At 37.4% G+C, this 27875-nt stretch overlaps 1 long non-coding RNA gene across 2 annotated transcripts; it reads right to left on the minus strand.

The window, feature by feature from the left end:
- Positions 1-27875, minus strand: LOC137858032 (uncharacterized). Of its 2 annotated transcripts, XR_011097493.1 has the most exons (6): positions 27780-27875; positions 22616-22704; positions 2433-2523; positions 794-862; positions 635-688; positions 1-201 (listed from the first exon to the last, which is right to left on the minus strand). It is a non-coding gene; the product is annotated as an uncharacterized lncRNA (long non-coding RNA). The 2 variants fall into 2 exon arrangements; XR_011097492.1 differs by lacking the exon at positions 794-862.

Here is a 27875-nt window from a genome sequence, read left to right on the forward strand (position 1 = left end):
AAAACATTAGGAGGTGCTTTTATCTACTAATTTTTGGGCAGCAACAGGAAAGTCTTGGGCTAAATATTTCTTCCTGTATCAGGGTTCAATCTGCAAATTTTGTTTATCTTTAACACCCAGTGGACACAGATAATGACATCTTGGATCAAAAGGCAACTTTAGTAGATCTGCATAGGCATGGAGTGAATAAAGTTGCAAAACCTGATGACAGAAAAGATGAAATTTGATGTTTTTAATATCCATTTACATTTATAACATCTAACATATAAAAGGGACCAAAAACACCCCATAAATCTTCAAAGCCGACAGCATAATTGAAAAGGAAAATAGTCCAGTCATCTAAAGATATTCTGCAACTGTAATTGCTTGAATCATGCTTAAGTTAAGTTTTATTTCTTTAAGGACTGTATGCTACTTGCATTTCTACTTCTGCTAAAGGCAGGAGTTTCTGGCCTTATCTAACTGTCCACTACAGTTTCAGTTAGCAAAATTAAAGCTGACCATACTGGTACAAGTATTTAATTTTTATAGCTCAACCCAAGCTTCTAATTAATTATATAAACCCTAGGAAATGGTGTAATCCTAAGCTTCCTAACAATTTGAACAGACATGACATAACACAACGAAATATTACCTTGTGTAACCTGTATGGAAGCATTCCAAAGGTCTGCTTTCTTTAGGTCATATCCTTTTTTTCAAAAAAGGAAAAAGCTTGATATGCATCAGCAAGCTTGCAGGTAATTGTTATGAGACAAGCAGTTAAAACAATAACTGTAAAATATTCTAATCATACCATGGATTATATAGAAGGTTGGGAGAGTACAATGGAGATCCAATGACAAACTGGTTCATGCAACTCCACCTAAAAGCATGACACACAACTAGAGAAGAATTTTCCACTTGTTGTCAAACAATTTCTTAGACTTTCATTGGCCCAATACAGAGCTCTAGAGATATAGTTCAGCTATCATTTAATTAGTTCTTCACATCTGGACCTTTCTTCTATTCTTACTCTACAGAGCTCTAATCAATAAAGTCAACCAAGAAAATCAAACTCTAGTCTAAAAGAGATGTTGAAAGCTTCCTATAGAAAGCAGCTCTTTGACATTTTCCAGGGTGATCTAGATGATCCAGAAGGCACAAAATAACAACTTAAAGCTATTTGACTATACTTGCTCAAAAACAGAAATATAGACTTGAGATGACAAAGAATTTCCTTTCCATTTCCATAGAATTAGATACAAAAATATCCCCTCCTCGAAATGCAGTAATATTTAGTTATTCAGAATATATTTCACTGTATTAACAAGAATCTCTACTTTAGACTTAATTTTCATTCAATTCCATCCTCTCCCAAACAAACATCACGCACTACCAAAACTGTGATCATCAGTAGACTTGAGCCATGAAAGAGCCCCTTAGTAAGTTCTCACATTCAATAGAACTTATTAATGAACCTGTACACAGTGACCTCAGAACTCAGCCTTGTATTAAATACATCCAGCTTGTAAGATGCAAAGTCAATACATTTACAGGCTGTTCAAAGTGTGCAGTTAATCCACTCCTCAAAAGATTCTCAGACAATATTGCAGAATGGAAACATCAAAATATTAGTGCCTTCTGGCAACATAGTTCTCTTTTTTTTTTTTTTTTTAATTCCACTAAAAATCACAAGTCACTGGGCTAAACAAGCACAATGGATAATACAGCTGAAAAGAATTTCTTTTTTGCACACAGATGAATGACATACAGAATCACAGAAAACAGGATTGAAAGAGACTTGAGCATTTTGATTGTGGTGCACCCAGCTTTCCTTTCAGGCACAGTCAACTTTCACATAAATAATGAATATCTAATAGGTTCCTGAAGGTCTCCCGTAGAAGCTTCACAACCCAGCATTCATTCCAATACCTCACTACTCCTGGCATTAGGAAAAGCTTTGTAATGAAGGTTAACCAAGAGCTCCCCTCCTACTGTTTTAGCCCCTTAGACCTAATAAACACCAAGTAATTAATAATTTATTTCTTCAAAACTTCTGCATAAGCGTGGAGGTTGATTGCATCTCCCCTCCGCATTTTCTTCACTCAAACACAGTCTCCTTTATCTTTCAAAGGTCACATTTTATTTTTTATGCTGTATTCTAAACATTCTTTCCCAAAATTCACTGCTCAAAGCAAATCACAGTGGTTCAGATGAAACTAAGAGCCATGGATGGAGTGGATTACTTTACATCTGCTACAAAGGATACACCAACTTAACCATCCCCATTTGTATTTTATTTTTTAGAAGAAAAAAAAAATCACATTGACCACCATTTGTATCCACCAGAAGCCTTAGCAACATTTTTAAACAATTTTTTTCCCCTAAAGAATAACTATAAATAACTATCCCTGTTATCTATGTCAGGCAAGAAGAGCTTATAAAACACTTACCTCTTTCAGTATTTGCTTTTTGAGGCATCCCCACTCTCATCCTCCTCTTGTCCTCTTCTGCAACTCTTGAGTGTCAACAGAATGACTGCCCCTGAAATGATAAAGCAAAAACAGAAAACACTTTTATTCTCATTCACATATCCCTACTTTTAATCAACATGCTGCCTACAGCACCCTGTAATCTTGCCCACACTTTGTCGGTTCATCTTACAGCTTTAAGCTCCTCAAGGCAAAGCAGTGGAGTATCTTGTTTTCTTACAATCATGTACTATGGCTCCTATAGTGGCTTGACCACTAATTGAAGCTGTAGCTTCCTGTTGTCATGGAAGTAATGTAGTACAATCCATCTACATCCAAGTTGCTTTCATTTGCTACACATGGTACAAACACAACTATTACAAGTTGTAAGCCCATACAGAAGCTAGTTCCTATGAATTTGAAACAAATGCTTTGGAGCACAATTTTATAAGGAATCAGCAATTTCTTGTTAATTAAGTAAACTGAAGCAGAAATAGAGAATATGTATTGCACTTTAAAAAAAATCTGCACTGCACCAGCAACACTTCTTCCATGCACAAATCATTTCTATCTAGCACAGATCAAATACATTTTATCCACTACACCAATAGAATGACTTCACTCTCCTCTTACGCCCTAATCTAAATATTTAAGTGACTATTTGGTTAAGTGTATTTTTATCCTTTATCAGAATAATACATGGAGGGGAAAAAAAAAGACCGCCTACTTAGATTTTTATTTTTTTTGGAGACCCAAACCCCCTCCATTTCCTAGTAGGCTTGTTGCATCATGTAGAACTACCCTCCCTTAAATGAGGCCTCAAGCTTGACTCATCATCTTGGCAATGTTTTCAGGTGCAGAAAGAGAGTCTTGCAATTCAAATCTGAGCACAAAGCCTTAGAAGAACATTTCCTGCATGTTTGTTGTTTTTTTTTTCCCCCTGTCAGTCCATGCTTTTGACAAACATACGTTCTGATTTATTTGTTAGCACTCCCAAGGTGATAAGCAAAATGGTAGAAAGTTATCACACATAATTAGTACAAATATTTTGCCTAAAGCATAAAAGAAAAATCTGCAAAATTTGTCACTCATACCACACCTTAGAGCTTGTGACAACAATGAATTAGATTTAGACTTGCTTTGTAAAAAACAAGTTGTGAGATGACAAAAAATACTCAGCATTATCATCTATATAGCTCATAATAATAACAACACTACAATATACTGATGTGATTTCTTTTTTTGAGCTGTAAATTAAACACTACTCCAGCCTTTGAAAAGTCAAAAGCACCTTCTATTGACACAGCTAGAGAATACAGTATCTTTCACTTCATAGCAGCACTTAGTAAAGCTTTTCAGTGTAGGTGAATAATTATGCATGTGGATCTCTCCTCCAAGAATCTCAGGCAAATCAAATGTCTGTTTCTCAGCCCATTCTGAAATCAGCATTTTAGCCCGCTTGAATAGGTAAAATAAGCTCCAGAGGTTTAGTGGTTTGCCCAAGATCACGCAGAGCTGATGGCAGCACTGGCGCATACTCAGTGTTCTTGGAGTACTTGTACCCTCCTGTTCTAACCACAGGACCACACACCCATATCACCCCATAAACCTGCTGCAGTCAGAAAACACGATTTTAATAAAAACATTTTCAGAATAAGCTCATGTCTCCCCATTTGAAGAATAAATACCACAGCCCAGAACAGCTGCAGAACTCCATTAAATTTTTTGCTGTCAGATTAAGAGTTGTGACTACAATTTTTAGGCTCTTTGCATTATTGCTAAAGATGAAATAACTGGAAATCAATTTTTCCATTCAGATATTTAACTACCTACTACATTTGAACATGCAGGCAATAATGGAGACACCAGAGCAAATGAGCTGCTGGGGGTGGTGGGGATGCAGAACTATTTTACCCGAGTTACTTCATACAGCTTTGATTTCAGTGTTTCTGCTCCAGCATTTTTGAATTTATTTTGCCTTTCACTTACATGGGTGTTTCACAATCAGCAGTGGAATAAAAAACTACAAAGTTTTATTTTTAAATTAGAACTTATTTTAAAATCAAATACACGTGCAGGGAATAGTCAGAATACTGACAGTATCCTCTATTTAAGATCTTAGGCTAGGTTCTTTTTTTTTTTTTTTTTGTGAACAGAGTGGAAACAGTATTTCTTCATAGAATACTTGAGTTATGATTTCACTGAAAGGATAGAGGCCATCAGAGGCCCTGAAATCTTATTACATATGCCTTCATGAAATTGCAAAATATTATGTTTTTAGTAATCTTTAGGGTCATTCTTTCCCCTGTCTAAAGGCCTAAACTAGGCATCATTTAAATCCTACTTAAGACATTAAAACAGTATTTAAGTTGGATTTTAGCGACCAATAGGACTTATGTGGGTCTTTTAAACCAGGCTAAATTTAATCTCTAGTTCCCAGCAGCATATCAGAACAAGCCCACCACATTTTTTCTACACTTTCCCTCTGAGTACAGAAATATAAAATGTACAGGGAGTGAAAGCATCTGTTATTTCCACAGCTATTACTTCACTGTCCAGACAACTAGTTTATCTGGTTATTTCCAGTCTGTTCCAACACATTCATCAAATAAAGGAAAGAAAGCCATAAAACATAAGAAACCCAGCCTCAAACTGCAGCACCCTAGCAGGGCATTTTCTTAATGGAAGATGTAATATCAACAATTAAGGAAAACAAATAATTAAACCTCTAATATAATCTGTACTCTTTAAAATTGGCTTCATGTGCAAAGAAAGGTAGGAGCACTCTTGACAGCATGGTTGTCACATTTGTTTACCCAGGCCGTCTGCTTCTGGTATCTATTAATTATTTTCTGTAAAGTAAAGGTTACCAGGGACCAACAAGAACCTTACTGGGCCAGGTTTGTACACAACCAGTAGTAAATGCACTCTATAATAAGTGTTTTAGTTAACTGAACAATGAAACGTGGTCATGAGTTTCTATCTTAACGTAATACTTAGCTGCCCTTCCTTGTCGTTTTGCTGTTTGTACATTAGAAAACAAAGAGCAAAACAGATAGAAATTACATGCAAGTTGTATCTGCTCAACAGTATGGGGAACAGGGAACCTAACTTTCACATAACGAATTGAGAATAAGTTTAGCTTGTGTATGTAAAGCAATCTGTTCTTGGATATTCTTGCACCAGCCGAGGGTCAGCTTTGTTTATAACATGACCACCCACCCTCGCTATAGGCTAAATCTTACATAAACAAACCCAGACAGTAGGATTAAAGGATAAACATAACTAATGCTTAAATCCAGAGTTTATGATGAATGAAGAAGATCCAGAGCACAAAACACCACAGTAAAACAAAACAGCAAAAAAAGCACCATGCACATACCATTACTTCCCAGCCTGTCCAAAACATGTTTTGTTTTAAAAACTGACCTAAGTTTAATTCAGCTGATTTCTTAACTTGCTTTAGTTTTTTTCCCTTATTAGGAACACATTATCAAAATAAAGCTATAGAGAGAAATAATGCTAATAGTAAATGAACACCTATGAGAACCTGCAACTCTATAGCTTCTTCATTCAAGACCGTGCAAGGAAAATCATTCTGATATTTGATGAGAACAGTGAAATGACCACTGTCACTGCAAGGCACACGGCAAATGTAGGCTTCCCCCCCCCCCCCAATTCAAATATAGAAGATATTTCAGATTGTATTGCAGCATTCAGTTTAGGAAAAAACACCTTACCAAGTAGGAATACTAAACAAAGTCAAAATAGTGAAACCTAGAAAAGTATGAAAAAGAAGAAGAGTATGATGTGAGCAACACAATTTTGATTACTTCCAAACTATTATGGTTGGTGTTGTCATGAAAAAGGATATTAAAGAACACGTTACATCTTGCTTTCAGAAATTAAATAACCTAAATCAGAGTCATTCAGGATTTTAAAAAGATTTCAGTATTTTTATAAAAATTATTAACATATCCGAGTACAAATGACAGACAAGATTAGCATTTGTAGTGACAGAATTACATTTGACCATCATGTTAGTTATCTTATTATCAAATGTTTGTTTGCTTATGTTGATGAAAATCACTTTTGTCACTGCAAAATCTACTCTCAAGTTCCCACTTCTCAAAGTAGTGTGAACTGCTCCAAGACAGCACTTAAGTCACAGAACTGCCAAGTTTCACAAGAAAAATCATGTAATTCTTTATCCACTTTCCAAAATAAAGGATGGGGTACAACTTTGTCAATTATCAATTTATGGAGCTCATTTTCTCTTAGACTGACAAACACCAGGAAGCATAATATGAATGTCTACACAGATATAATTTACTATTTGAGAAAATAGTACGGAAAAATAGTTTTGTTTAACAAAACTAACTAGCCTATTTGTGACTTCCATGGTAAAAGATGGTGAATCAACCTCATCAAAAAACAAAAAAAAACATACAACACACATACTGGAAGAGTGGATTAAAAACTTCCCATGAAATTTTGGGAAAAAGTCAAAGCCCCAGCATGAGGAAGAGGTCCTGGTTCTAAGAGCTCTGTGACAACTTCTGAAAGTTTGGAAAAAAAGATCTGCACATTCAAATTTTTTCTACTTTCCCTTCCAGGGTAAGTATTGAACTAAAGCAATTTTTAACTGACTAAAAAGTCAGTGCCTATTTCAGATATGATGTATTAAATCTGGAAAAGCATTTTTAATAAATTAACAGAAAAGAAAAAAGAATGCAGTAATAGAATAGTGCCTCTTCATTTGCCTGTCTGAAGTCAATTTAAAGTGTTGCATATGCAGGCTGAGATTAGGCTTTTTTTCCTCCCTTAAATTCCTTTTGATATTGATTTTCGTGCAAAGAAATTGGGAGCAGGGTTTTTTCATAACTCTTCTGAACACACTGACGTTCAGAATGCATTAGCATGTCAGAAAGATTTAGTGATGAGGAGTTCCTTCAGAAAAACTATGACCTAAATAAAGTGATAGTGAGGACTGTAGCCAACAGATAGCTGTAGTTGTAGTCACTTACACAGCAGTGTTCACTTACACATTTCAGGTGTCTAGGGCCACATCAGAAACCTTGTATGTTTTTATTATTAAGTTCAGCTTTCTCAGTAGTCAGGGGTGTAAAATGCTTGCTTTCTTTTCTACACTAATGACCCTTTAACAGCCACATACAGATACTAAGTGTGGGAGCAGGAAGAAAAGAGCAATAAATAATTTTAATTAAATTCATTTAGTCACAAGTGTGAAATTATGTCAGTATTCAATTTCTCACAGACAACTGTCATATGTATGAACAATCCCAGAACTAAGAAGCTAAAACATTTACTTTCCCTCTTCTAATTTTCTTTCCCTTTAACAACCTTTCAGACAAGGTCTCCCCACACTTACACAAGAGCTATCTGGATCTGCTTTCCTTCAAACAAGTTTCTACTGGCAAAGCTTTCACAGGTGAGCAACTTCTTCAAGGCCTGCAAGGAGTTGGAAGCCTTTCTGAACGGCCTTATGACTCCATAGAGGCCTTGTATTGTATCACAGGTGTAGCCTCCATTGTGTGCACAAATAAGTTTCCTATTACTGTATCCATAAACAACACCATTAAAAAAAAAAAAGTCAACATTCTTTGCAAAAAGATTGAGACATTTGCAACCACCCCTGTTAATGTTTGGCTTGCACACAGTAACCAGTTCAAATGCAAAATTAACATTGGCATATTGCTGGAACCAGCGAGCTTTCAGCATACTGACATCTTATGAGAAATGCAGAGCAATTTAAGTATGAGATCAAACCAAACAATTATTCCAAAGAGAAATGAATCACCAAAAACCTCAAAGTAGGAAGAAAATTAGAGCAACACTTTTTCATAAGAGCAAGTAATTGAGGGAAGTTTTAATAATGTTGCCAACTTCTACAGCAAGAAATGCTAATACCTACTAAAAGAGCACACTCTTGATAAATAGCTATGTTGAAGCAGCAAAGATATTTGCCAAAAGACAAAAGTGATCTGAAAAAAGAGGATGAATGTGACTGCCAAGAAAAATGAGATATACTATTGAAGAATAACCAAGTTTAAAGTGTTTTTTTTTTTTTTTCCTTAAGTACAGATGGAGGCATACAAGTTTGTTTCCTAACAAAAAGCTGGCTAATTAAAAAAATTACCTAAGTCCAATAGAAGCTACAGGTAATGACAGGAAATTGTAGCTGGTCATTCATGCCATAACAGAAATGCACATTAAAACTGTTAGCCCAAAACAATGACTATCCACCTTATTGAAATATCCTGCAACAAAGGCTATGAAATACCACATGTAGACATCCTTACTGGTGCCAATATTGTATGATACCATCTACAGACCAAGGAGGTTGCATGCTACATTTTCACTGACTGCTTGATTGAATGCATGCTCTGGAGTAAAAGGCACAAGGTTTCTCATCCCAACAGCAGGGCTCCTCTGCTAGCACTGCAGAGAATTAAAGGTAAAAGAACTGCTCCCACACTCTGTCGTTCTGTGCTGATTGTAAAGCATGGTTTTCCTGCTTGCTCAAAGTTTCTACAGCTCTCAGCTATGCTATTTACACCATGTCAGCTGTGAAGTAATCGCTGCCTCAAAGGAATCAGAAAGGTTAGTAACCCATTTCACATCAAGTACTGAGCAACCAATGCAAACAGGATCATGTCAAGGCTTCTCTGCGGCTGGAGCAAGCCTCCGTGAGAACAAGGGACTGGGACCAGCTGCTCTTCTGGCAGGAACAGGAAGAGGAAAGGGAATTGAGAACAACATTGAGCAAAACAAATTGTTACCCAGATGGCAAGTGTTGGGCAGCAAGCATTACTTTTGGGGTGGCTCTGCCTCCAGATGGGTCATTTTAAGAAAGGCACTGGGTAACTTAAGAATGCATTAATATCAGCATCAAAGGATTTTACAGCACTTTTTATCATATGCCTGCCAACTGCTAGACAATGGACCTTAAAAATTTTTCCTTCACTGTGTCAAAAATAGAAAAAGCAAAACATAACCCACAAACCATACTATTTTTAAATAGTACTAACATTACTTACTATATTAGTGTGACCTTGCCCAGGGGTCAGTATATAATGACTGCAAAGTAACGTAACGGAAGTAAACAAAAGCTATGCACAAAGCAAGACTTAACTACAGTGACTAAAACCACTAAGCTGCATAACTAAAATGTTGACAAAGAACTGCATTCCACTAACACTTCCCCCCCCCCCCCCCCCCCCATCACTCTTCTTCAGGAAGAAAGATTTCTTCTAATCAAAGAGCTTTCAGTAGTAAGTCTCTGACTGTCATGGTACACTAAGGCTTTTTATATTTATTTCATAATGTCAGTAGCATTCCAACATAAACATGAAATGCAATAAATGGTAAGCATCGCTTCACAAAACACACAAACTAATCATTGTTCCTGCAGTTGTTTTACTGCCAAAAAAAAACAAACACACACAAATAAAAACAAATAACACATTTTCAAAGAGTATAAGTGAGTTAGATGATCATAGGGCTCCCTAACGAAGTTTACAGGGAAATTCCACATATGACATATCCAGTTATTCAAGAAGACAATTCCCACTTACAATTTTCAGTTTCAAGACTTAGATCCCTCCTCTCCTAATTAGCTTAAAGACTAGTATTTTGCAACATTGAAATGTTTACATATATTATCCAAAAGGCAACAGAACACAAGTGTTAAGTACAACAAATATACTTTTTTGTATACCCTAGATGAGTTTCACATCTCTTTCAAGCTTATTTTATTCCAGGTTCCCATACAAAGGCAGTCAGAGAAAAACTATAGGAAATCTACTACCACCTCTAAGGCTAGCTCATTGAAAAGTTATTAATCAGCTGATGCAGAAACTCTGATCTTGCATAGTATGTGATTTTCAGTGCCTGGTTCAAAGGTACATAATGCAGAAATTTCAAATTCTCATTGCCAACAGCATGTGTGGTAGAGCCTCAGCCTTACCTGAAAAACCTCAGCAGCAGGAAGGACTCAAGTGAAGAGACCTAACCTAGCATCCACTGCATTTAAAAGGTTTCCATAGCTGCACCAGTCTTGGAATCAGATTTGCATTCCTTCACACATATATCAAATATATGTCAACCAAGTAAGCTGACTTCGTAAAGCAGAAAATTATACATACATACTTCAGCATAAGATGTTCCATACAATATTGTGGTTTGCCCAAAGGTATAGGCAAAGCCTTGCAAAATAACCTTGCTGCGTTACCAGACATGCTGCACTTACTGTAGGAATGGGTTACTGTCTCTGAAAAGTTTTAATAGCTTATACATGGTTATAAACAGAGAGCTGTGAGATGCATGAGACTTAGAAGTGAGAGCCCACTAACAAACTCTGAAATAGTATTTAGAGTAGAAAACATCACAGAATAACAAGATAAAATGGGTGCAGAGCAGATATAAAAATGGATGCTGTTAGCTACCAGAGCACACTAGTCCCTGCATAAACAAGAGAAAACAATACCTGTAACTAATGAAGGTTGTTGTTAGTTACCAAAGGAACTACTCAGACATAGTACACCTCTGAGTATCACCACAAGAGTATGTTAGAATACTCTAGGAAATATTGGACAAATCAGGATTTACTCAGTTTTCAGCTGAGTACAATCTGTGTATATATGGTAGTCCCTGAACATGAAGGACAAAAAATAGTCCCAGCTCTGAAAAGAAACCAGTTCCAGCATACACAGGTGATGAATACAGTGAAACAATTCAGTCCCTATGTTTCACAGTAGTCTTTCATGTGGCTAGACTCCAATATTGCAGACAACATTCACAAAACAAATTTCATGACGCTATCTAAACTGCTCATGGAGAAAGTGCTAATTGACACAGCCCAAATGTGCATCTATACCACGGCACTTTGTCCCAAGACGAGTGTTTTACATGCACCGAAGGATGGTGCCAGCATTTAGTATTACAATCTTAGCACAAACTAGTGAAAATGTTAATCTTCTCTGATAGAGTACAGAAACTGTCAAGTTTCCAAAATCATAGAAAATTGCTGTTGCTGTCCATTTATCTTTTGAGGCCAGAACGCATCATTTCTCATATTATTCCCAAAAGGTATTATCCTTGGCACATGACCATACTAGATTGGAAGTTTCCCAACATACTAGATTGTATCATCACAATTTGTCATTGAGCAATAATTGTCTGCATACAAATATCTGGATAGACTCCAATAAAAACTGTAAACTGCTACACTACAAACATTTTAATCTTGCAGACTGATGCGGAATAGTCCTAGGCCTATCTTCAGTGCACACATTGCAGACAGTTTTCCTGCTAGCATGTCATATTTATCACTACTGTGTGTGTGTGTGGGGGGGGGGGGGGGGGGGGGGGGGGGGGCACAAAACACAGTTAGGAGCTCCTTACCTTACCTATACAGAATTGTTAGAAGAAAATATAACAGGAAGACTAAATTTTCATTGTCTTACTCCTAAGTATTCTGCAAATCTACAGCTGTTAAATTTCTCCTAGTATTCTCTTCAGAAGAAGATTTTTCCAATCTGAATTTAAGAAGTTTTTCTTTACAGCTGTAATCTTTTCTGATCAGAATATATCAGTAGAAAAGTCTATTTTTAAGTCTGAAGACACTGAAGAAAATGAATTGGCTCAGTCATCTGACCAGACTTATTGGTAGAGCCCAAGATTCCAAGATTGTAACTTCAGTGTCAAAGTATAAAAACGCTCACAGTAACATTTAGCTAATAACCTAGTTCAGATCATCTCAACATATTTCCATCTTGAATGTCAACCATGACAGATTATTATTTACGGAACATTAAAACAATTTAAAACTCCACAACCATATGATCATGAAGGAAAAACATTTTTAGATTATATAGAATTTTTACATTGATTGCTTTGCTTATAACGTATCTTAATGATGATACAAAGATGTAAGACTGCTGTATGATTGGCTTCATTTGAAGCCACGACAGCTGGTAATTTTTTTTTTTACCTGTGACCTGAATGTTAGCTCACTGGGGAGCCTTCTCTACAATGGCTTTTAAATGAGAACATCAGCTTCACAGGCACTAAGGAATAACAACAACAAAGATGAGTTGAGGTGTGTTCTGCTGCACCTGGAACTGAGTAATATTAATATAGACTAAATTTAATTTTGCAACCTAAATTCAGGGTGGCAAAATTCAGTGTCACACTACCAGCAGTATGAAGCAGAGCTTCACATGAACAGAAATTGAAGAGATGTTGAAAAGAAGACTCCCAACAGAAATTGGTCAGAAAGAATAATAGTAGGAAGGTTGGTGGAAGCTCCATAGGGCAGGGAAGAAGGAAAAAGCGTCCTCTTCCTCTAGACTATTGTTTTGTGGGATTAAATCAAGATTAAACTAAGGGGGTGGGGGTAGTGAATGAAACTATTAAATGCTTTCCTGATATATTCACTTTCTTTTTTAAATAGCACTTAAGTATTATTTTTATTCCTCAGATAAAAGTTAGGTTTCAGATTCTTTTTAATAGTCAAACTAATTGATAGTAATCACTTTAAGAATTCTTAAAGTGTATCTTTGAATTGTGTTTTTTGGGTATGTTTTTTTTCCCCTTGTCATATTCATCACACATCAGCTCACATGGAAGCCCACAGCCTTCCAAAAAAGGAAGCAGGAACTCCGCAAAATCCAACCTCTTCAATCAAGAGCTTACTAATATGAAGTACGTGTTACCTTGTTCCCTAACACATACAAAAGCCACTTTCTTCTCCCAAGAAAAAGCAAAAGTTCCAAGCAATCAATATTCCACACTAGCATTCATTCACCCCTCGCTGCACCCTCTCCAAGCCATGCAAATACCCCTGGCAGTGCCAAACACCAAAATGGCTGCATGACAGATGGCACGTCTGGCAGTTTACATGTCCCTTAGAAAGGCAGGCAACATCTCACGAGGAACAACGTTTTGTGTTTGGGGAGTACTTTTTTTTTTATGGACTTCTTTTCATATAAAACCATATTTGTGTTTACTTTGGTAGAGTGAAGCATAAGCTCTAAAATGCTTGCTTCACACCCCCCACCCCCTTTATTTATTTATTTTTTTAAATGAAAAAAAGTACATGTCTCCAGAGGCAAAAAGCCAAAAAAAAAAAAAAAAGAATGATTGCTAACTGTGCCACATTGTCATGCCTTCACATGCTTCTCAATATTTTCAGTTTAACTAGCAGTTCTCTAACCTGTATTTTACATTCAGGCTCTCCTGTGCCAAGTCAAAAGAAGAGGCAGTTACACAAACCCATCATTCAGTATTGAAAAAAAAAAAAAAAAAAAACAGCATTTTTAGTATGGATCATTTGAAAAAATCTGAACTAATTCCTAAGCAGATGTGAAAATGAAGATACTTTTTTATGGGAGCGATGTGTTGGGAAGTCACAAGAACCATATATATCTAAGTACTTCATTTACTTAAAATCTAGACTCCTGAGTCACGTAGAGCAAACTTTATAAAATATTTTGCCCCTATTTCACAAGTTCACAAGTGAACAGTCACAGGAGCAATAAAAAAAAAAAAAGTAGAAAAGTGACTTTCTTACCACTTTAGCTTAAAGGGCAGCAGAGGTATTCTGAACAAAAATCTACACAGTAACACTCAATGTTTTGTCATGGTCAGATTCTGGAAGTGTTCCAGAATTCCCTTCACAATCTTTTTCTCCATTAATTTGCATTTCTTGCTTTAAAACAAACATCTTGCCCTGAAGAGAATCTAACAGCTTTCATGGTATAGCTTCAATATTTTGTTTGAGGGCAAATCATTTAAGAGAAGATAATCTCTTATGGTATCGCTTAATTTAGCTCTACCTAGCTAATCTAATTACCTAAACTGTTTCTAATGAAGATAGGCCCCTCCAAAGGGCAAAGTGTCCAGGCAAAGAGAATACTAAACATGGTAATTGCCCTACACTGTGGCACAGCAGGCCTCAAAGATTGGAAAGCTCCCAAAGCTGTCAGAAGACACTGCCTACCTGCTGACAAAATATGCCTTCATAATTAGATGAAGGGACTTGCCAGCCAGCTGATGGCAGGTGAGACTGTACTGTGTGACCCTCTGAGATAATCTTAGGGACAGTATGAGGTGCCCAGAGATGGTCATGCACAGGTTAGTGCAAAAAACGTGATCTTGCTAAAATGCTACAGCTAGGAAGTCCCCTACAGATACCTAAAACTTGTAACTCCCCCACCAAGGGCTATGCAGTAATCTTACTGTAATGGGTTCTTATTACTCATACTGTCATTATGAAAGGAATTTAATGAGTGACAGGACACCCCCTACCCAAAAAGTTTTATCCCAGGAGGGAAATGGGAAGGGAGACAAACAACGAAAGACCATTCTCTAGCTACCTACAGTTCACAGGGCAAACTATCAGCTACCATTACAGCAAACCTGTATTTGTAAACAATTAGGAAGAATCAAATAAGAAAGCAGCTATCTTAAATGTTATGAGGAAATTATAATCTGCTTGCTGTGCTGGAAATTTCCTTTTCTATGTGTTAAGGCTATTGGAAGTGTCCTCTGTTGATACACTGAAACAAATACAAGGAAGCATCATGCTGAATGAGGCAAAGCAAGAATAAAGCTAACATATTCCTCAAAAAGAGGCACTTTGCATGAAGCCTTAGACTGAAGTCTTCTTGTGGGTTCACAGGCATCATGTCATGATTTCACCAACAGAATCATCTTCTGGCATTGTCAGTGTCTTTGTAAGTGCTCATTAAGTAGGCTTTATCAATGGATTAAAAAAGAGTTCAGCTGCCAAGAAGAGCAAAATAAATTTCAGATCAAAGTATAATCAAAAGGTATAGGAGGTGACTAAGTACCTTCTGTCAGCATGTTGTTCTATGACACAGAAGTGGTATGCATATAAAAAACAAAGTGCAGAAGATACACTTCTCCCATTTTTCTTTTTTCTTTCAAGTAATATGATCGGCTAGTGTCAGAATTGAGCACGTGCCAGACAAATTAAACCAGCCGGGGGCTAATCCGAGAAACAGGCCAAGTTTTGCAGAAATTTCTTTAAAAGAAAAATACATTCATGAATTGGCATTCTTTGTCTCATTAAATAGTGATGCGGACTTTTTTTTTTTTAAAAAAAAGTTTCGGTTTTGGCTTGTGCTGAATGAATTGCTATTCCACTCTAAGTCAGTCATTTTCATTACTACAAATAGCCAAGTTGTTCTTCTGTATTTAAACCAGCAAAAGACGAGCATTTTACTCTTTTTCCAAAATAAATAACATGAAAAAATCAGTGCAGAATTTCAGAAGGTGATATCAATCAACACATGAACAGTTGACAAAAAAAGAGTCCTGGAGTTGCACGAAGCTTTTAATTCATCTTATCTCAAACAAAAATACTTTAGACAGTTATGAGTGTTTCTCATTTTGAGTGTGAATTTGGGTCTTGCCACAAGCATGAACTGTGTGCTCCTTCTCTTACATAAGAGCATCCACTTGCAAATAAATGTACAGGGAGATTTTTCCTATGGCATGATTCCCAACAATAATAGCCCTTACATTCCACATTGCACCATCAGCTCTCCAGGCTGGGCAGGACTCCAATGTGATTCCAGCTCTGAAAGACCTCACCCATTATCCTAGAGGGGAGCATACCACGAGTCTCCATTTGAAGCTCTGAACACATGTCGACCTTCAGCCCTGTCCCAAGCCAAGCTCCCGCCCTTGTTTTCTAGGAGGAACAGGGCTTTGATGGAAGTCCTGCTCAAAAGACCTTGCTTCCCTAGTCCTAAACCCACAATGAAATACAGAATGGTGAGTCTAACTCCACAAATACACTGAGCAGCAGACCTGATCAAAGCTCAGCCCTCATCCTAACTTCTCTGGCTGAGCAGAGGAATATCATCTCTGAAGAATCTCAGATCCCTACCCTCCCAGAAGTGTCGAATTCCTGACTTCATTACAGTTTGCTCTTGTGTCTGCTTGACTGCACACATTAGCATACATACCCAGAGGCAACAATTCAATGCAACTACATTGGTTTTGTTAACACTTTCCAGGAGTACAGCCTAATTGTTGATCTGGATGTGCAACCTACCTGCATTACAAGTCAGCATAAGACATGAAGCATGCATCAGCTCCTCCTTTCCCATTCTGCTTCACAAGCACAGACAGCTGGGTCCTGACCCCAACAGCCTTGGCATACTCTGAGCAGAAATATTTTGAAGAACAAACAGACCAGATTCTAAAGCATGTCATAGCATATATCTAAAGATAAGTCTAGACTCAAGCAATAGTAATAAAAACTTATAAGCTTTACCCAAAAATCACACTTGAAAGAGATGCTCAAACAAGAAAACTAAGTCATGACAAAATTTTAAACTCCAAATGACAACCTACAAAAAAAGTGAAAACAGCAATAACAGATCATACTTTAAAATAAAATTCTTTGTTTCTCCAAGATTTTTTAGCCTAAGCTCTTGGCTATCTAGTTCCTTTTACAAGGATTTTTTTGAACCTATTACCCTCTGTCCTTTTGTGCAAGATGAATCTCTTCTTCTCCACCTTCCTCTTCATCTTGACAAAAAAAGCTTCAAAGTTAATGTCTCATTTTGTTGGTGTTCTTGTTACATGATTTGTTAAGAACATAGTTTGATGACATAGAACCCTTCAATGTATGTGGTTGTGGTGACCACACCTCCATCTCTATTCCTATCTCCCACATCCTCCCGCATTACCTAAAGTTAAATGCCTAACCCATTCCCCTTCCAATGTACTAAGGTACAACGTGCCTAATGTAATGATACATCTGTGGCTGTCTGGTGAAGAGATGTTTAAAACATTTTCATGGACTGCTACAGTACTTTATGTTACAAAGGGTGAGCAGCAGTCATTCTAGAAACTTGCCATCGTGCCCCCAATATTAAGGTCATCTTCAGTTCTACACCAAGATCGTGAAGTCATAATAATAGAGTACACACACTACCTTTTCTTAATTTTCTACTGGCATTAGAAGCTCTTGGTATCAGTCAGAAGCAAACATAGTTTCTTCAAGGTGCTTGAAAGAAGTTTCTACACAAGGATAAGTTTGTGTCAAAAAACACAAAAAGCAACACACCTGGAGTTTGCATGGGAATATAAAATTGGAAAACTTTGTCTAGTTAGAGAAGCTGTCAGGATTCAGTTCCATATGCTTATGAGACTGCTGTTTCTTAATAGTTTCACTTTCTGCTTTTGTTAGAAGACAGTAAAGAGAATGGAGACAGTAGAAGGCATTTCATTGTTTTAAGACAGAAAGCAATCATAGAAGAGTTGAAGACCCTTTTACAAATACTTGCAAAGACTGAACAGTATATTCCCATCAAAATACAAAGCCATAACAGGGAACATCAGGGGAAACTTTCTGCTCCAAGTGTGAAAATCTATGTAATTTTCAACTGAAACTAGTCAACTGAAAACTATGGCCTTCTGTGTTTAACCTGTCATTTACACTGGTTGATGTAATAACATGCAATGATTATCTCAGTGAGCTTTTTGATGGGGGAAAAAAAAAAAACAACTTATTGTAGTTTTATTTCCAAGAAAAAGAAAATCAGAAATTGGTATTAAGTTTACTAATACACTTACTGGCAAACTTACAAGATTTACTCTATAATGAGCAGAAGAGCAACTTTTGACATAACCCCTCCCCAAAAAGTTCCTTAAAAAAAAAAAAAAAATATTTTTCAAGATAGAATAAAACCATAAAAAAGCAATTAAGTTTTTCCAGATTTGCTGTTGTTCTACTTAAAGAGTTTTCCAATTTTTGCTAATCAGGTTTCCTAGAACTCCTGGCCCTGGTAACAGATATAGCAAGCCAAGTAATTTATATTTCTTAGGGTCTGTATTAATCTAAGATGATCTATGATATTTTTCACTTCATACTGATCAAGGCTACTGATCTTCTACAAAAGATCAAGATCTAAAAGTTGAGATTGCAATGTCAAAAAAGCAGCTTTCATATCCATAAATTAACTGCCACTCTTACAAATCAACTATCTACCCCATTCATAAGCACTTTAAACTGGTCCCTCCTCAGGCAGGGAGGATATTTTAAACTTCAAAGTTAATCCTCTCTTGATCTGGATTAATTGCTCTAAGAGCTTGTAAGTCTTTGAGTGCTCTTGGCCAGCTGTTACAACCTATCTGTTACCTTTATTTATTCCTTTAATTTAAAAAGGTATTCCTGTCATGAACTAACCCCTCCCCTACTAAAACACACATCATCGGCTGTAAGTTTTCCCTACCACATAGCAGCCTACGTTGTGGTTGCATGCTTTGCACGTGTATTGCTCAGCAACAAGTAGGTGTTTGCTTACAGTCATTAAGGGGGACACATCGCACCAGAGCTGCTGTAAACTGAGGTCTGTATATATGCGAACCAAGAATTATTAGAAGGAAAGAAGTCTAACTAACACAAAATAAATACCAATCTCAAGAAGACTGTAAAGATCATTGCCTGCTAGGATGTCCCTGAGCATTGCCCAGTGTTTTAATAGAGATTATGACTTCTCCCATCTCTGGCCTCTAAGTGGTACAAGTAATTGAATCAAAAAAGCAGCATTAAAGCCCCCAGGTGAAGTAAGAAAGAAAAAGATACTGTGGTTGTCTTCAGTCACACTCAAGTCCCTCCTGAGTAACAGAAGTATCAACAACATCCAACGGAAGCCAACTTCTTGTTCAATACAGAACACACCATACTTTTCTCAAGCCCTTTTGAAAAAATACTACCTATAGGGTAGCAGAGGTGTCAGCAAGTTGTGCAACTGACATAAACAGTTGCGGAGCAACTGCATTGTTACTTGATCACTACTGCTGTTAACACCTTGTGTGTGCTCAATAGCTACAAGCCAGCTGGCCAAAATATGACCAACAAAAGAATCAAACCAAGATCAGGAGCAGGACTCTGCTTCCTGTAGTCACTACCTTCTTTCAAAAACTATCCTAGTTAAAAACCTTAAAGCATACAGTGGGATGTCCAACTCTCTTAACTGTATTAGGAGAGGCTTCTACAAAGGAGTAGCAGCACTTTCACCATGTAAATGATATAACACTCCCTTAAAAATAAATAAACAATATCCATAAGAACAATTTCTAAGCATTTTCTTCCATTTATAACCTTGTGCATTTTTTGAGGTTGGCCAAAAACTGAAGAAATTTCATTGTTAGTTCACCTTCCTTTGCTTCACTGGAGAACAGTATTTTATCTGCCTACCTCAGCATGCTATCACACCTTTGGCAGTTTGGCCCAGTTTTTCGTATCTTGGACACATATCTATTGTACAACATGAAGTGAATAAAAAAAGGTAAGGAAGCAGACATGTCACTAATTGTTTCACAAAACCACTACCTGGAGACACTTCAATATGCTAGCAGATAGAGTTTGCTTGGACAAAAGTTCACAAGAGAAGAAATTTCTGGTATTTGTATCCTTATACTAAAATCTACTGTCTATAATAGAGTCACGCCCTAATATGCTTCACATTCAAGAAAATAATGCATTAGCAGTAGCTAATGAAAGAGAGATTGCAATCTTTAATGATTCACCTACAGAATCACAGGATTTCTACATTGGAAGATACCTCAAGATCATTGAGTCCAACCTCTGACCTAACACTAACCAGCCCTCCACTAAACCATATCACTAAGCTCTAAATCTAAACGTCTTTTAAAGACCTCCAGAGATGGTGACTCCACCACTTCCCTGGGAAGACCATTCCAATGCCTCACAACCCTTTCTGTGAAGAAGTTCTTCCTAATATCTAATCTAAACCTCCCCTGGTGAAACTTTAGCCCATTCCCCTTCATCCTGTCACCAGGCACGCGGGAGAATAGACCAACCTCCACCTCGCTACAGCCTCCTTTAAGGTACCTGTAGGGTGCGATAAGGCCACCCCTGAGCCTCCTCTTCTCCAGGCTCCCTCAGCTGCTCCTCGTAAGGCTTGTTCTCCATACCCCTCACCAGCTTCGTCGCCCTTCTCTGGACTCGCTCAAGCATCTCGATGTCCTTCTTGTAGTGAGGGGCCCAAAACTGAACACAGTACTCGAGGTGCGGCCTCACCAGAGCCGAGTACAGGGGGACAATCACTTCCCTAGCCCTGCTGGCCACACTGCTTCTTATACAAGCCAGGATGCTGTTGGCCTTTTTGGCTATCTGAGCACACTGCTGGCTCATATTCAGCCAACTATCAACCAATACTCCCAGGTCCTTCTCCGCCAGGCAGCATAACATTTCTCAGCAGAAACTCTCTCAAATTAGCCAGTCCATGTTCAACAAGGATTAAATGATCTGCTTTCAATACCAAGATTCAGTATAGATGTTTCTGCATTCATTTTTTAATAAATAATACACCTAATTCGTATTTGTATGCCACCTCACATCTTCCACCATGAACTAAAAGGCAGATTAATTTTATTATCTAAAAACTACACTTAAAATCTAGGGTAGCAAATAGATTAAAGATAATAATAGTGCTTCTATCAGAGTATTTCAGAAGCTTTGCAGGCACAAATAGTCATTTTTTGACCAACAGCCACTAACAATACAGAAGACCACAGTTCCCTCAGAGCCCTGTGGCCTTCTGAGTTGTCACATGCCTTCGTAAAAAAAAAAAAAAAAAAGTCCTAGAATCTATTATGTTGTTTAAACAAATATCAGAAAGCATATCAACTTTTTGCTTAAGAAGTACTTACTAGGTATAACAACTTTAAATGAGAATTGTTTCACTTGAGAGAACTTCTAACTTCCAACTATCAAAATAAAAACCAAATGTACAAAGAAAAGACTGCAAATAATAGCTTATGAATCAATATTATTGGCAAGGAACATTTTAAACCAAAATACTTAGCTTCAATATAGATATAAAACAAAGCCAGCAGATTTTATTTAATAAAGAAATCCCAGATGCCTTAGTATGAAGTCACTTGTGATTATTCTTTAAAGACCATTACCTATGCACATATATTTACATCACCAGAAAGCCTTATAACTCAGATAGCTTTTTTGATCTTGCAAATGTCAAACTTCAGGGCTATTTGTTGTACCACCCTACAATTATAATTTATTTGAGGTTTTCATATTACCTATCAGTTATGCAACAGAATACCAATCATAATTATGTTCTCAGCAATATTATCTAGATACTGTGTTGCTCTAAGTCCCGCTTTCATTGTCTGTAAAACCACAATTCTTCCAAAAGATCTGTAACATCATTTGCCAGCTTCTTTAACCGGAAAACAAATGTACCAGATTCAAGTATTTTCTTGCTTCCTACTTACACTAAAGCCATGGAACATTGTTACAAAGTCTGCATGGCTTTAACTTAGTTAAGAAATTGACACTGCTTGAACTATAAAAATATAAAAGATTTCATGTTAAAATTCAAGCAGACAATTTTATTCTAAGAGAAGTCAGAAAAAAAGAGAACTTTATTTGTTTGGACTGTCAGTACTCTTATTTGGTCTGCAAGTAGGATTTCACATATTCCCATTTCAGAATACTTTAGCAATTCTGATTCAGCACTACACTGAATGTCAGTCCATAAATCAGAAGACACTGTCCGAAAATAAGCCCAGTAGAGCGGAATGCCCCGTGTTCCTGGAAGCACTGACACCCTGAGGACAGCCTTTCACTACAGAGTTACACTAGGCTCCTCCTATTTGACTGCTGCTCTTTCTCACCCAAAAAATTAAAAATAAAATAAAATAAAAATCTTTCTTTCATATTTAAAATGACTGTAAGCTTAAGGCTAAACATTGTTGTTACTTAACCTCCATATAATTTCCCCAACAAATTCACAAGGAGACAAATTTGCCCCACAATTCACTGTGAAAGAACCATGAAGGAGCTTTGATTTTTTTTCCTCCTGTACAAAAAGAAGAAGAGCTGCATTTCCAGAAGTACCAGTGATAAACACAGGATCACAACTGATGATACAATAATTTAAACAAGTGGCTGCAATGTGATGATTAAGGCACAGGATTAAACTACCCTGGCAATTAATTCTGAAAGGTGCAGCTCCACGTCTCCTTCCTGGTAGAGAAGCCAGTTTAAGTCACCCTTGTGTCTCCCACACATTTTGCAATACAATATTCAACTGAAGTTCTCTACTCACCCCCTCCCAGAGCTGCATGGCCTGCACTTGCTTGCAAAGGTAATGCACTGCTACAGCTGTCAAGGTAGCTTCATTAAACAGGTCCAAAACTGATTGGGGAAAATGAAAAGCAATGCATTTATGAGAATAGTTTCTGACTGGCTCTATCTCAAATTGAAAGACTGCAGTGTAAACATACCTTCAGATACTGACAGCAACAGTAATGCAAAATATCCATCCCATTTTTGCAAGCTTTTCACTATTGAAAATTCAGACAAAGCACTAAAGAAAAATAAGGAGCAACAACTTTATAAAAATGAACAACACAGTGGATAACAGAAGTCTTCATATGGGAAAGTTTCCTCCCTCCAGCCTCAGAATTGACTGAAACCCATTGATCAACACTGACAGCTGTAAAGGAAAAGACCTCTGTTCGTGACCCTGTGATCCAGAACCTACACTGTCTTCTGTAGGTGATGTGCTCAATTCTTTAATCCATTCACTGAGCACTTCTCTTATTCTCCCAGGAATTATTTGTAAACCAAAAAGAATGTTGGAGTTAAAGAGTCAATAGATTACATGGACACAAAAAGCTACATTTCAAAATGTGAGTTGGCTGTGATGTGATAAATTCAAGCACAGGGATTTCTGCAAAGACAGTCCAGACAATAGCTTTGGTAATTATTAATTGTGCCTTTCATGTGGAAGTGAACTCTGAAAACTAAACAGCAATTTAAATGTAAAAATTAAGTATTCCACTATAGATAAGATCTTACTAGAGGGGGGGTTGGTTGATTCCTCACTATATTTTTTTTCCTCTGTTTAACTGAGCCAGCCAAAATGCTCTTGGTGTTTCCACTATCAAGTATTATAAATATATACCACTCTGTTATCAGCACAGCAGTGCTCCCAGAACAAATCACACCACTAATCATCTTAGTTATGCCAGGAAATCTTCCCACTGTAGACAATTACAAAGAGCAGAAATCCTATTCATGTTGAAATGCATTTCATACGTGGTTGTCCTGTGCAGCACAGTATATACCTACCTGCAAAGCAGTGTCAAAGAAGATAGCGCTAAAACTACATCTGCATTAACACAGTACTCTGCCCAAAATAATTAGCCCTGCTGAAGCCATCTCCCTCTACAGGACATTCAGTAGGAAACACTTTCCAGAAAAGGGATGTAAGTAAGGGAATTAACAGGGTTTAAAACTCCTGCTATGAAATAGGTATCATTTACAAAGAAAGTCAGCAAGGATGAGAAAAGAAATAGTATTCTTTCTTGATACAGAATATTTCCTTTACAGTAAAGGGAGACTTAAATTACTACACGGAAGCTTTTAACAATAAGTCACTGCGGGTTTTTTGCCTTAATAAATTTATATTGGAATAATAGTATTAGCACTACAACTTCAAAAACAAACAAACAAACAACAACAACAGCCCACACATTTCTAAAGAATGTCCATGGAGATTTAATTTGGTCTGCTGAGTGATCTCAAACTCTTAAGAAATATGCTGTTTCTCCAAAACAGCTCTCTAGCATTTAACAAGTAGTAGCTCTACAGGCTGTCAGTACCAGTCAAATAACAAAATCAGAAAGACTGCAGAAAGTCGTAAATAAACATAAATTCTAAGCGCTAAGTACACATACTAGCTTCTCAACATACCTTGCAAGCACCCTAACAATTCTTATATTCCGCTGTTGGCAGAATACCTAGTTATCTGTGTGACTGTTGTAACTTGCTCTGTAATTTTGTGCCAAAACAGAAACATGGTAATGACATTGAATAGGTAATTAGTAACTATTAAAACAGTATACAAACTAGGGCGTAGTCAAGGTGCTAGCATCTGTCTAAGCCACCTGGAGGGATTTGGCTTCCCAACAAAGCATCAAAGATGGTGGTGCCTCTGTAAGAGTTTTTTTTTTTTTTTTTTTTTTTTTTTTTTAAATCACTCAGGCTATTAAAGGGTAAAACAAACTGAATTTCACATTTCACATTAAATCCTGTTCAATAAGAAGTGCATACAGGGGAAATCTTATGGCTTTATTGCCCCTTCAAACAAAATAATAACAGGGTTAACAACACAACACAATTCATTACAGAAAGTTTTTCAAGTAAAATGGTTTTCAGGTCTTGTTTTGTTTTTAAACCCCATTTGAAATATGTTCCAGACCTCTCCAGTTTCAAGTGATATGGGAGGAGTGCATAAAGGTAGTATTGAGTGTCCCCTGTTGAATTCACAACTCTGCTTTCCTGGGAAGTAGCAGCCAGCCCAACCCAGCACCACTACCTTTTTTTTCCTCCCCACTCCCGGCTACCAGCCACTGCTGCAAGATGAAGGGCAGATTTCCACTTTATTCTTGCTCCTCAATAGCTAATGGTAACTTTGTTTGCTCCTCCCCTACAAGAAGGGAGAAGGAGGAAGGGATGTTAATCCTTTGTGAACATACTCAACATCTATATGATGTCAAAGCAATAATTGTCATGTTCTAAGAGAATTAGTATAGTATTGGTATTTCAGTAAACTTCTCCTTTGTGAGAGATTTTCCTCCCAAAATTCTTCCAATAAGGTTTGATACAAGACTTGACCAATGGTAAATTTTATCATGCTTGAAACAAACCTCAGGACGTAAACATAGCTCAAGAAGTAATACAGATACCAGTTATAAATCACAAAACCTAGACTTGAGTCACAAGCCTATCAGTGCATTTTTCCCACCATCGTAACGCCTGCACTATATTTGAACAAGATTAAGCAAGCATGCAATTCACACCTTCCAAGTTGTAAATAGGTCTCTAAATCCAAAGGGTCTGAAAAAGTGAGTAGAGAGCTTTATATGGATGTACTACAAGGAGAGGTCAGCCCTTCAGAAAGCCGTGCTACTTCCAAAATCTAGCAGTAAGGCTATTGGTTACAAAACAAAGCTGCAACACCAACACAAAGAGGTCCCCAGATTCTAGCAACCACTGCAAATAGAAACATCAAGAACCCTAGCACATGTAGGAAACTGAAGAGGTGTAACAATCTAAGCAGGTAACTTCTCCAGAGATTAATACTTCATTTACACATTAATGAAATCCTGCAGAACTCTGAAGCAAGCTGGTTAACACATATTAACACATTGTGCTTTTTAAAAGGTGCTGTGCAGGAAATAGTAGTGCTAAAGCTTGTTTTGAAGTCATTAGAGCCCAGAAATTATTGGGAAATCCACCTGAACAATCACAGCTCTGTTAGACATCAACTACTAGGTTTCCATGCTATGAATTAAGTCCCATGAACTATTTGTTTTTCCAGTCCATTACAGATTTTAACACAGCATGAGTAATAATTCTTAAGAGTATTGTTATAAACGAGGTCTCAACTCAATCTGAATTTTGTAATATTTATAAAACAAATATTTCTAAAAGGTATAAAAGGCAAGTAAACAGTACTGGGTGTGCGGGGAGTCTATGCTCCACCAACACGCACACATGAACATCAAACATTCTAAATATACAGAACATTGCTTTACATACTAAATCCGAGTATGCCTACACATATGTACAATCAGGAAAGGTAACAAACAATCCTCTAAGTTCCATGACTTACTAACATTGAGTACACCTATACATATTCACGATCAGAAAAGGTAACAAACAATCCTTTAAGTTCCATGACTTAACAGTCTCTATTTTCCATTCCTTTTTAACAATATGTCTAGCTTTAAGTTGTCAGGCAACTCGGTCTTCAGGCCTTATGTATCCCGTTCTTCCCAGATCGAAGAAAAGCATATCCATCTCCTTCTCAAGGCCAATGAAGCCTGGGTCAAAAGGCACGTTCAGGTCAACAGGGGGCGTAACAGCAAAAGCCTTCGATGGCTGTAGCAGCAGAGGGGCCGATAGCATAGCAGTCAGATCAGCATAGGAGCCCGCAGCTCCCTCATAGTCTGGCAAGCCACACATTTGTGATTGTGGCTCCACATGTCTCTTTAAGGCCTCAGAGATTGCTCGCCAGGTGCCGAGCAATCCTACCGCAACCTTGTCGCCTTTAGTTGCAGAGTCCCACACCTTGACATCAGTTCAGTCCCATATTTCAGGATCATAAACTGTCCGATTGTTAATAAGGAGAATAAGCTGTAAGGTTACCAGGACAGTCTTTGTTCCTAAGGACGTATGATTCCCCATAACGCGCAGCTGCTGACCAGCGAGGGGCAGTTGTGTGCACAGGTCTGCTTCTCTCAGCTTGAGCTCCAGCGCACCTGCTTCCAGTGACTTTCAGCTGAGCCTCTCCGAGCAGTTTGCTGAGTTTGGCCGAACCTATCTTCATGAGGCAATCAAAGTGCCTGTTCCCGTCCTGGTCTCCGTTCTGCTAGCCTGTTCCTCTTCACTCCTTTTTCCTGCTTCTTTCATAACTTCATCACATCGTGTTGCCTTCCTTTTTTATCTTGAGGGCAGGCTCCCCTCTAATACCCTTCTCTCCACAGCAGTTCTTTTCAAAACAACTTTTCATTGGTCAAACAACTTCGCATATAACAACAGCAGCAAACACCCAGAAACATCCATGCCTTAACGGCTGGAGAACAAGAAACCATCTGGAGAACAAGAAACTGGAGACTGCATGGAGTCTCCTGAGTCACCCTTCTTTGTTCCCTCTAAACTCTTCTGTATTTCTGATGGCCTCGTTAAGAGTCTAATGTTATCTCAATCATGGGGCTTTCCAACCCCCACGGCCACATTCCCAAATCTCCCCCTTCTTTATTAATATCAACTATTTTCTTGACATGAATTACTACTCCATATATAACAATATCTAGTATAGATGGACCTGAAGAGCCTTATTGATTCATTAACAGTTAACAACAGCATGTCTGTGCTTGTACATAAGCTACATAATCTATAGCAGTAAGAAGGCTACTTTAATATAGCGAAGTGAGATAGACTAACACAAGCATTACTGGTAGCTCTAGAATTCCTCCTCAGCTCCCCTATGATACCTTCATATCTTTTCAAGGGCAGGCAGAAAGAACTTCGAATGTTAAACAACCCTGAAAAGTTGAATGTATGTACTTAAGATACCAAAAGTATCTAGTTATCAACTCATATTTAGGAAAAGTAAAAATCCGACCATTTCAAGCCTTTTCTATCTGCATTCTTTACCAACTAAATAAATAAAAAAAGCAGAAAACATCAGGCCTCACCTAAAACATAAGAGCTCTGTGAAATCCAATAAATATCTGTATTACTAGAGATCTGTAACACCAGAGATCAGCCACTGCATAGAAAAGACACGAGAC

Source organism: Anas acuta, chromosome 5 (assembly GCF_963932015.1).
Source record: "Anas acuta chromosome 5, bAnaAcu1.1, whole genome shotgun sequence".
NCBI lineage: Eukaryota > Metazoa > Chordata > Aves > Anseriformes > Anatidae > Anas > Anas acuta.